This window comes from Megascapheus bottae, chromosome 7, assembly GCF_031878675.1.
Source record: "Megascapheus bottae isolate mThoBot1 chromosome 7, mThoBot2.hap1, whole genome shotgun sequence".
NCBI lineage: Eukaryota > Metazoa > Chordata > Mammalia > Rodentia > Geomyidae > Megascapheus > Megascapheus bottae.
The window spans coordinates 11,183,152-11,193,197 of record NC_143515.1 but is presented as its reverse complement, the minus strand read 5'-3'; positions in this window follow the sequence as shown (position 1 = coordinate 11,193,197).

The window sequence follows — 10,046 nt, the reverse complement described above, 5'->3', positions numbered from 1 at the left end:
CCTTTTTCCACATAAGGTCATATTCTAAGGTACTGGATTTGATGGGAACTCAACCTGCAACACTTTGCTAGGGTACACCCAGATTGTCCAGGAAAAATCTCTGTGACCACTTTGGGGTTTCCATCAATGAGCACAGATTTGGATAGAAATCACTAGCAGTTCAAATCTTGAATACTTTCCCACCACCATCTGTGTAAGCCCTGGGAAGAATGCAGTCTATAAGACCCCTTTCTGGTCCGGAGAACTCTTTTCTCTCAAGAAGGATTCTTTTCTAGAATCCTACCCTAGACATTCTAGTTTCTTTATCCCCCTTGTGTTCAGATCTCTGTTTCCTTAACTCAGCAGGATTTTCAGACTCTGAATTCCTTCTCTCTGCCCACATAATCCAGAAATCACCTTCAGGCCGGAAGCCAAGGTGATCTTAGGATTCAGCTCATTTGTTCCCCTTTTCTCAGAACTCAGAGTCCTGTGCTGCAGGGCATCAAATGAACATCACAATTCTGTATCTTCCCTCCCCTCCTCCCCATGCTCACCAACTTCCTAATAATTCAACCCTACTTCTCCCATTTTAATTCCTGAACGAACCTTAAAAATTCCCTTTAATTTTTCAAACGGAGTCAATAAGGTCACCTATATTGATCGAAAAATTCATAGCTTTAATTATTTTTTTGGCACAACCAGTACTGAGATACACTATGTACACATCACACTTGAACTACAAGGATCATAGAACTGCCTTCCCAGAGTTTCACAAAGGCTCATTAATGATATTAATCACAGAGCCTCTCCTGGCCAGGGTCTTTGTGTACCAGCAAGCTGAAATATGTTAGTTTAGCTCAATCTCTTCTCTGGCTATAGGAAGAAAAGAAATCATGGCAGATAACAGAGTAGTGTCCCTAACTTCAGGCAATCCCAGGAAGGAACAGACCAGCACATACTGCTCATTGGCTTTATGGTTATAATTCGCAGGCTAAAAGAAACACATCGAGTTTCTGCTAAACACTTGAGGTCAGTAGCATCAAATTATCTTAACCCAACTATCAGAATTCCTGTAAGTTTCCCTAAATGGGATGAGAGGCAACTTCTGAGTGCTTATGCATCAGGTTTCATACAAAGTGCTCTGAGACCAGACCCCTGGAGGTCTCACTTGTGGCTTTCTCATTTACTAGTACTCAAACTTCAGCAAGTTCCCTCTGGGTTTCCTAATTACTGAAATGAAGAGAGGATAGGTTGCACAGGTGCATTGTGAGTATCACGCAGGAGCACATGTTTACTACCATCGGCCGTTGTGTAATAGATTCATGAGGAAGCAGCCTGGGCTTGGCACTGTGATAGGAAATCTCCCAAAGACCTGCACCCTAACATCTCCCCAAGTGATGTGCTTTTCATCAATGAGCATGCATTTGCTAGAGCTTTTCTTTCAGGATTTTAGAAAAGTATGCAAACTCAGCAACTGGAGAAACATCAAGTCCATGCTTTCTGTTTATCCCTTTGACAGGAGTGGTTTCCTAACATGTTGCTTCATCTCCCTGAGGTTTATGGAATGAGATATTTGAACAAAGTCAGAAAGGTAGGCCAAAGAGGACAAGAGGAGGAGGAAGAGGAGGAGGCGGAGGACGAGGACGAGGAGGAGGAGGAGGAGGAGGAGGAGGAGGAGGAGGAGGAGGAGGAGGAGGAGAACAATGACCTTGACTACAGATAAGTCTAGAGCCTCTGCTGTGTAAGTTCTGTAGCTGTGATGGCACCAAAAATGGCACCCAAAACCAAGCTTCATTTCCATCATAGAGGGTCACACAGGATTACCAGCCCTAGGCAGTTTTGCATAGAATCAGGCATAGGTAACTAGGAACCAAAACACAGCCAATAAAAACTTGCCATCTACATATGAAAAAACTCACAGACATTAGAATGAAGGAGGTTGGAGAGATGGTGGTGAAATGGTAACCAGGTGTTGAGAGAGTTATCTCATAACCCATAACCAATGTGGGTGTCATTCTTCCTTCAAATCTGCCTGTAATCTCACAGGCACAGTCAGATCCCGGAGACATCATTCCATCTCTGCTGGTTTTCCATGGAAACAATGAAGAAATTATTCTACATCCTACGTTCACTCCAAACACTATTTTTAGTGCTACCATTTGCTATAGAAACATTCGCTTAGTTCTTTCACCTTTGTGTCACAGCATTTCACTGGCAGATGAGGAAGAGAGCTGCTCAAGCAATTTTCAGAAGACAGTATGTGGTTTGGGTACCAAACAACTGCTCTCTGAACATGCTTTTGTTTGTAACTTAGCCACCAATTAGGAACTATCCAAAGACTGACCATTATAAAAATGTACAATTCAAAAAGATCCTTTTTAAAAATGTATGACAATAAGATGCTATTTTCCTATCAGAGAAACATGCTACTAATTTGCATTGCTAAAAAAAAGATGGTTGTTTATCAAAATGTGATGATGCCTGGTACCTGACAAGCTACAGCTTTGGACTGAGACTGTAAGGAAGGTGGCCAAGTGATTTCCCCCCGCTTCCACTGGGTGCAGGGAGAGATTCCATCACCACCGGCTAACCATCGGCTAGTAACTCTCTGGTCCCTCCAGGAAAGGAGACTGATGAGTATATTCGCTAAGATGCTGGGCAGGTCGAACGTTCCAAATCTGAATTCTTGTCACGCAGCACATCTTGCTGAGAAGGAAGACAAGCTCCTCTCCAGGAAGCTCCATCAAAACGAAAACCGTGAACGGCATTGGATACTCAAAAACACAGCAGTGTGTTCATTGGCAGAGATGATCACTCTTATTCAGTGCCTTACATTTATACTCCCACATTTGTTCTCCTTGCTTCTAAATTAGTCAGTATAAAGACTTTTTTTTTTTAAAGATTAGCTGGTTTAAAGCCACATTTGCAAAAGGAGCTAGCTATGTGGGCCAGCGCATAATCAGATACATGCTTGTTTTATCTCTCTGCCCAAAGAAAAGTAGAGGTTTAGACTTTGCCTTCATAATCATAATTAGAGTTCTCATTTCTCTCATTTAAAATATTCCACAGAAATATAACATGGCATTATTCCAAAATTATCTTTCAGATTTATCCACGGTTCAGAAAGCAGCCTTCTGTCCATGGGCAAATAAGTAATAAAGGTTATGAGAAATAATTAAGGGTTAAGCATAAAAATTCAGACTTCTGTGGAAAATCACATAACTATCATTATGACCAAGATGATGAGGTGTGTATGTGTGCTGGTCCTGGGGCTTGAGCTAGGGCCTAACTACTGTCCCTGAACTTCTTTAAGGCGAACACTCTACCATTTGAGCTATAGCTCTACTTCAAGCTTTTTGGTGGTAGTTAATTAGGAGATAAAAATCACACAGACTTTTCTTTTTTATTTTTGCATTAGTTTTTATTTCTCAAAGAAATTAATATATATTGAGAAGAAAAAGTGGAATTTCCAGAACTTGGGGTGGCAACTGACTCTCAGATCAGAGCCTCATGCTATTAGAGGGCTAAGCCAGCATTTTTTTTTCTTTTGTAGATTTTTTGATGTACTGTTCCAGATTGATTTTCCCCACTTTTGTTTTGCCCATCAACCTTGTTATTCTCAGTGTTCACTTTCACATAATGCAAGGATTTTCAATAGCATAAACACCCATGTCCTTATAAAAAGCCACTCTCTCTGACAGAAAATAAGAATTTGTCTGGATACATGATTATGTGGAGAATTTCTTTTTTATTATTCTCTATTTTTAATTTTTTTTCATATATTTTTTATTAATAGAATTAATAGAAGGGTTACATTATATTCTCCAGATGGAAGGTGCATTACTTCACATACATTGATACCCTTTCTCATGTCTTGGTCCCCATTTCCCTCCCCCCACCCCCGCCCCTCATCTTGTTTTCCTCCCTTCCCTATCTGACTTCAAATAACCAAATACGCATATATACAATATATCAGATAACAAGGTGAAATACTGTAACAATATGAGATAAGCAACAGACATCAAAAGAGATGAGATAACATAGTACATTAAGGACAACAATCACTTGTTATATGGCTTTTGTTTCTATATCCTGGAGGTCTTTTCATTTAGAGTCATTCTAAATGGCCTTATGTATCTAGGTTTTGTTCTATTGTAAAGCTCTGCTAAGAGAGCCCAAGGTTTCTACTGATTATGACAAATGAGGGAAACTTAATATGATTTTTTTCTAGGTCTTTCCATTTCCTTACAAATGGGGCCATGTCATTTTTTTCTGACAGCATTGTGTATAAACAACATCTTGTTGATCCACTCATCAACTGAGGGACATCTGGGTTGGTTCCATATCTTTGCTATGGTAAATAGTGCTGCAATGAACATCATTGTGCTGGTGGATTTAGTATGTCCTTATTTCTGGATGATTGAGTAAATGCCAAGTAGTGGAATTGCTGGGTCACAGGGGAGCTCTATGTTTAGTTTTTTGAGGAACTTCCATACTGCTTTCCATAGTGGTTGAAGGAGTTTGCACTCCCACCAACAGTGTAGTAGTGATCCCTTCTGGTCACATCCCCTCCAGCATCTGTTGTTATTAGATTTCTTGATCCTGGCCATTCTAACTGGAGTGAGGTGGAATCTTAGAGTTGTTTTGATTTGCATTTCTTTTATGGCCAGAGATGTCGAGCATTTCTTCATGTGTCTATAGGCCATTCTTATTTCTTCTTCAGAGAAGACTCTCTTTAAGCCCATCTTTTAATGGGATGGTTGTTTCTTTGGAGATTAGTTTTGGAGTGATTCCATTTTTAGAGCTGTTGATATATTTTAGATATGAGGCCTTTGCCCATTGTATGGTTAGTGAAGATCTTCTCCCACTCTGTAGGCTTTCTAGTTAATTTGCTAGCTATGTCCCTTGCCATACAGAAGCTCTGCGTTCTAATGCAGACCCACTTATCCAGACTTTCTCTGATTTGTTATGTTTCTGGTCCTTATTAAGAAAGTTTCCACCTGTGCCAAGAAGACCTAGTGTATCTCCTATTCCTTCTTGTAAAGTTTTCAGCGTATCTGAGGTCTTTGATCGATTTGGAGTTAATCCTGGTGCAGGCTGACAAAGAAGGATCCAACCTTAGTTTTCTACATGTGCTTAACCAGTTCTGCCAGCACCAGAGGCTGTCTTTCTTCCACTCTCTTTTTTGGCTTCCTTATCAAAGATTAGGTGGGTTAATATCTGGGTCTTCAGTTCTATTCCATTGGTCTTCAGGCCTGTTCTTGTGCCAGTATCAAGCTTTTTTGGTCACTATAGCTCTGTAATAGAGACTAAAGATGGGCTTGAAATTTCTCTTGTGCTGTTCTTTCTGCTAAGAATTGTTTTTGCTATACGGGGTCTTTTATTTTTCCATATGAAATTTTGGATTGCCTCTTCTATTTCTTTAAAGAATGACATTGGGATATTGATGGGTATTGCATTGAATTTGTAGATAGCTCTTGGCAAGATTACCAATCTTGCCATTCTCATGATGTTAATTTTTCCAATCCAGGAGCATGGGAGATTTTTCCATTTCCTCAGTTCTGCTTTAATTTCCTTTTTTAGGGTTTTAAAGTTTTCATCAAAAAGATCCTTTACATTCTTAGTTAATTCCTAGGTACTGTATTTTCTTTGAGGCTATTGCAAAAGGAGTTGCCTTCCTGATTGTTGCCTCATTCCTCTCATTGTTGGCATAAAGGAAGGCAGTTGATTTTTGAGGGTTTATTTTATACCCTGCTACCTTGCCAAAGTTTTTAATCTGTGCAAGCAGCTTGGGAGTTGAGTTATAGGGTTCTTTAAATACAGAATCATGTCATCTGCAAAGAGGGAAAGTTTCACTTCTTCCTTCCCTATTTGGATCTCCTTTATGCTTGCTTCTTGCCTTATTGCTCTGGCTAAGAATTCTAATACTATGTTAAAGAGGAGTGGAGAGAGTGGGCATCCTTGTCTCATTCCTAATTTTAGTGGGAATGGCTTTAGCTTTTCACCATTAAATGTAATTCTAGCTGTGGGTTTGTCATACACAGTCTTTATTATATTGAGGAATGTTCCATGGATTCCTAGTTTCTCCAGAGCTTTTAGCATAAAGGGGTGTTGGATCTTGTCAAATGCCTTTTTTGCATCTATTGAGACAATCATGTGATTCTTGTCCTTGCTCCTGTTGATGTGTTGAATTGTGTATGTTGAACCAGCTTTGCCTCCCTGTGATGAATCCTGTTTGATCATAATGCATAATTTTTTGAAGAGTTGCTGAAGACAGTTGGCCAGTATTTTGTTGAGAAGTTTTGCATCAATATTCATCAAAGAAATGGGTCTGTAGCTCTCTTCCTTTGATGAATCTCTGTCTGGTTTGGGGATGAGGGTTATAGTGGCTTTGTAGATTGAGTTTGGCAAAGTACCTTCATTTTCAATTTCGTTGAAGAGCTTGAGGAGTATTGATGTGAGCTCTGCTTGGAAGACCTTATAGAATTCAGTTGTGAATCCATCTGGCCCTGAGCTTTTCTTGGATGGAAGGTCTCTTATTGCCCTTTAGTTGGATTAGGTCTTCTCTGTTCAGTGTGGGTATGTTAATATTGGCTAGAAATTCATCCATTTCTTCTAGATTCTCAAATTTGTTGGCATAAAGGTTTGAAAAGTACCCCCTCATGATGCTCTGGATCTTGGTAATTTCTGTCATGAAATTGCCATTCTCATCTGTGATTTTGTTTATTTGGGTGTGCTCCTTTCTTTTTTTTTTTTGGTAAGATTTGCTAAGGGTCTGTCAATTTTGTTAATTTTTTCAAAGAACCAACTCCTTGTTTTGTTGATTCTTTCTATAGTTTTTTTGGACTCCAATTCATTTAATTCTGCTTTGATTTTAATAATTTGCTTCCTTCTACTGGGATTAGGGTTGGTTTGTTGCTCTTTTTCCAAGAGCTTAAGGTGTGACATTAAATTGTTGGTTTGCAATTTTTCCAAATTGTTAATGTAGGCACTCAGAGCTATTAATTTTCCTCTGAGTACTGCCTTTGCTGTGTTCCAAAGGATCTGGTATTTTGTGTCTTCCTTTTTGTTAAATTTCATAAACTGTTGGATTTCTGTTCTGATCTCTTCGATGACCCATTGGTGATTCAACAATGTGTTGTTCAATCTCCATGAGTTACAGGGTTTTCGTTGGTTGAGATTGGTGTTCAGTTCCAATTTGATGCCCTTTGTGGTCTGCCCACACACTTTTCTGCCTGAGCTGGTTTTGAACCATGATCCTCAGAGCTCAGCCTCCTGGCTAGCTAGGATTACAGATGTGAGCTACCCACTCCTGGCTACATTTTTTTAAAGAGGAAAGAATAAGTAATATTAATTTAGTTAGGTTAAAACTGAAAGTGTTTTTATGTTACCAGAGGATACTCTGATAGATATTGCTGAAAGAATCTATAAAATTGCTATATGTAAATGACCACTCAAGACCCCCAAACCTTAGACTGTCAATGTTGAACAGTTGTAAAACAACATCAATAAGCAACAACTGATGCTTCTAATATGATTCTAAATTCCAGTAGAGCAATTTGAGTGATAACTCCCATTAAAAATAATAAGCGTATTTGGGCTACATTCACTGCTGGTGTATCTAACCACTCTCTTCTATAGACTCTGCCAGTGAGCAATAACACTAAAGAAAACTAACAAATTCTGTATATGTCGTTGCTGTGAAAATGGATCTCATTTGGACTAATATCAAAGTGTCAAAAGAATTGTGTTCCTTCTGGGATTTCTGAGGAAGAAACCGGTTCCTTGCCTTTTTGAACTTTTGGAAGATGCCCACTTTTCTTGGCTGATGGCTTCTCTATCCTCAAAGCCAGAACTATTTAGCTCAATCTCATTCTACCATTCCTCTGGATCTCACCTGTTTCCCTACTCACTTTAAAGTACTGTCATGTTTCCATTGGGACTATGCAGACAATTCAGGGGGCTTGCCCCATTTGAAGGTCAACCAAAAACATTTCTTTCAATAGATGCTAAGTTTTTCTGTGAAAAAGGAAGCAAAATGGCCTGTGCAGAATAGAACAGGGTGGGAATGGGAATGTATCGTACATGAGAGCAATTACAGCGGACTGCAGGGGAATGGCAAGAGCTGCCGCCCAGGAACAAATGAAAGCATGTCCAGTCTTGGACCATTCTATCTGGGCATCATAGTCTGAGTTTTAGATCCACGCAAGCCATTGATTCAGGCCAAATACATTCAAAGAATTTACACACAGATATGTCAAAGAGCTTTGTCTGTATCTCTTAAATTGGAAACAAGGTAGTAGAGAAATTGTAAAAGTTAAATTACTGTATATCCAGATATTGGGATATTTGCCAGTTATTAAAATTTATATTTATGGACCAGGTGTGGGTAATTCATACTTGTCATCCTAGTGAGTTGCAGTTCAAAACTAGCTTCAGCAGAATAATCCTTGAGACTCATCTCTAGTTACCTAGCAAAAAGCCAGAAGTGGAGCTGAAGCTGGACTGGTAGAGCAGGAACCTTGAGCACAAAAGCTCAGGGATGGTGCACACCCTAAGTTGAAGCCCCATGACACGCACATGGGGAAATAGTTACTTGTGCTATAATGTAGTTGAAGAAAAAAAGATAGGAATTTTATGTTTGCCTTAATCTCAACAACCAACATAATGCATAAGACATTTACATTTGTAAGCCAGGTCAAATGACCCCCTCCCTTTTACATAAAAGAGAAAAAGGCAAGAAAATTCATGAAATGGCCACTGGAGTTCAAAGTATTGGTGAACTTCCCATAGGTTTGGAATTCAACCAGAAAGGCATGACAAAAGATCAAGGGCTCAGGAGTCTGGGGTCGCCTTCAAAACAGCAGATGGGTAATGGCCATGGGGCTAAAAGCCAGGAAGGTGGAGGGTGGAGTGGGAGGTTGCATGATAAGACAGAAGTCAAGACAGAAGGCACCTGAAGGGAGAAAGAGTAAAACTTTGGGAAACCACTGAGAGTAAGACAAGACTTTAAAAAAAGAAGAACTAGAAATGGAAAGTGGAGAATGTAGCTTTTTACACTGGAGCTGTGACAGGTCTGACAGGGGTCTGACAGAGCATTGATGAATGATATTTGACAGACAGCCACTACGCCCACTGTCAGTATACTAGCTGCTGGATATATAATAATGCAGGAGACAGATAAGAGCTCTGCTGTCCTAGAGATTCTATCCCAGTGAAGGCATCCAAAATAAGACCAAAAATAAACCATTCAATCTGTACCTTGTACTCCACAGGAAAAGAGGAGGGGCAAGGAGGAAATACAGGTCAGGAAGGAGTAAAGGAAGTGATGTTTAAGCTAAGACCTGACCGATGAGTGGGAATGAGCAAGGGGAAGGATAGAAGTAAAGCCATTCAGTATCATGGCAGCTGGGGAAAGGCTCCTTGACAGAAAAGAGCTTGGAATATTCATGGAACATAGAGAAGGTCAGAATGGCTGGAGTGCAGTGAGCAGAGGATGGACTGAAGCAGGCCTGGGAATGGAGAGGGAAGAGACGAGGGTCTCTTGGAGAGGCTGGGTTCTATCCTACTGTGCTGAAGCCAGGGAAGGGCTTTGAAATAGGGGGATGCTGGGGTCCAATCCATCTTGCCACAGAGGCTAGGAAGGAGAATGGCTGGGACCTGGGTACTGCTGTATAGCAGGTGTGTAGACAGGATCTTTGTGATGGTGATACAGCTCAGTTAGATTTCTGCTCTCAGGCTTATTTGGCCAATGGACCTTGTGTCCTAGAAGCATGCTATCCTTTCTTTCTCACTGGTTCTTGGCTGGTTCTTGGCACCAATGCTTTCTCCAGGTAGATGCAGCCTTACCTACAAGATCTCTGCTTATTGAAAACCAATGAGCAGCACTCAGGAATAAACTCTGTCCTGAATAACAGGAGCGCACCACCAGTCTGGCCCATTCCTCTTGTCTGAATCTTCTCCTCATGAAAAACCTTTGCTTTGGCTCAAAGTTTTGGGCAAATAGAGGTTGATTTGTAGCTAAATCTAATTCTTCTTGGGAGCAATGCTGGGTCTTTATTCAAGGT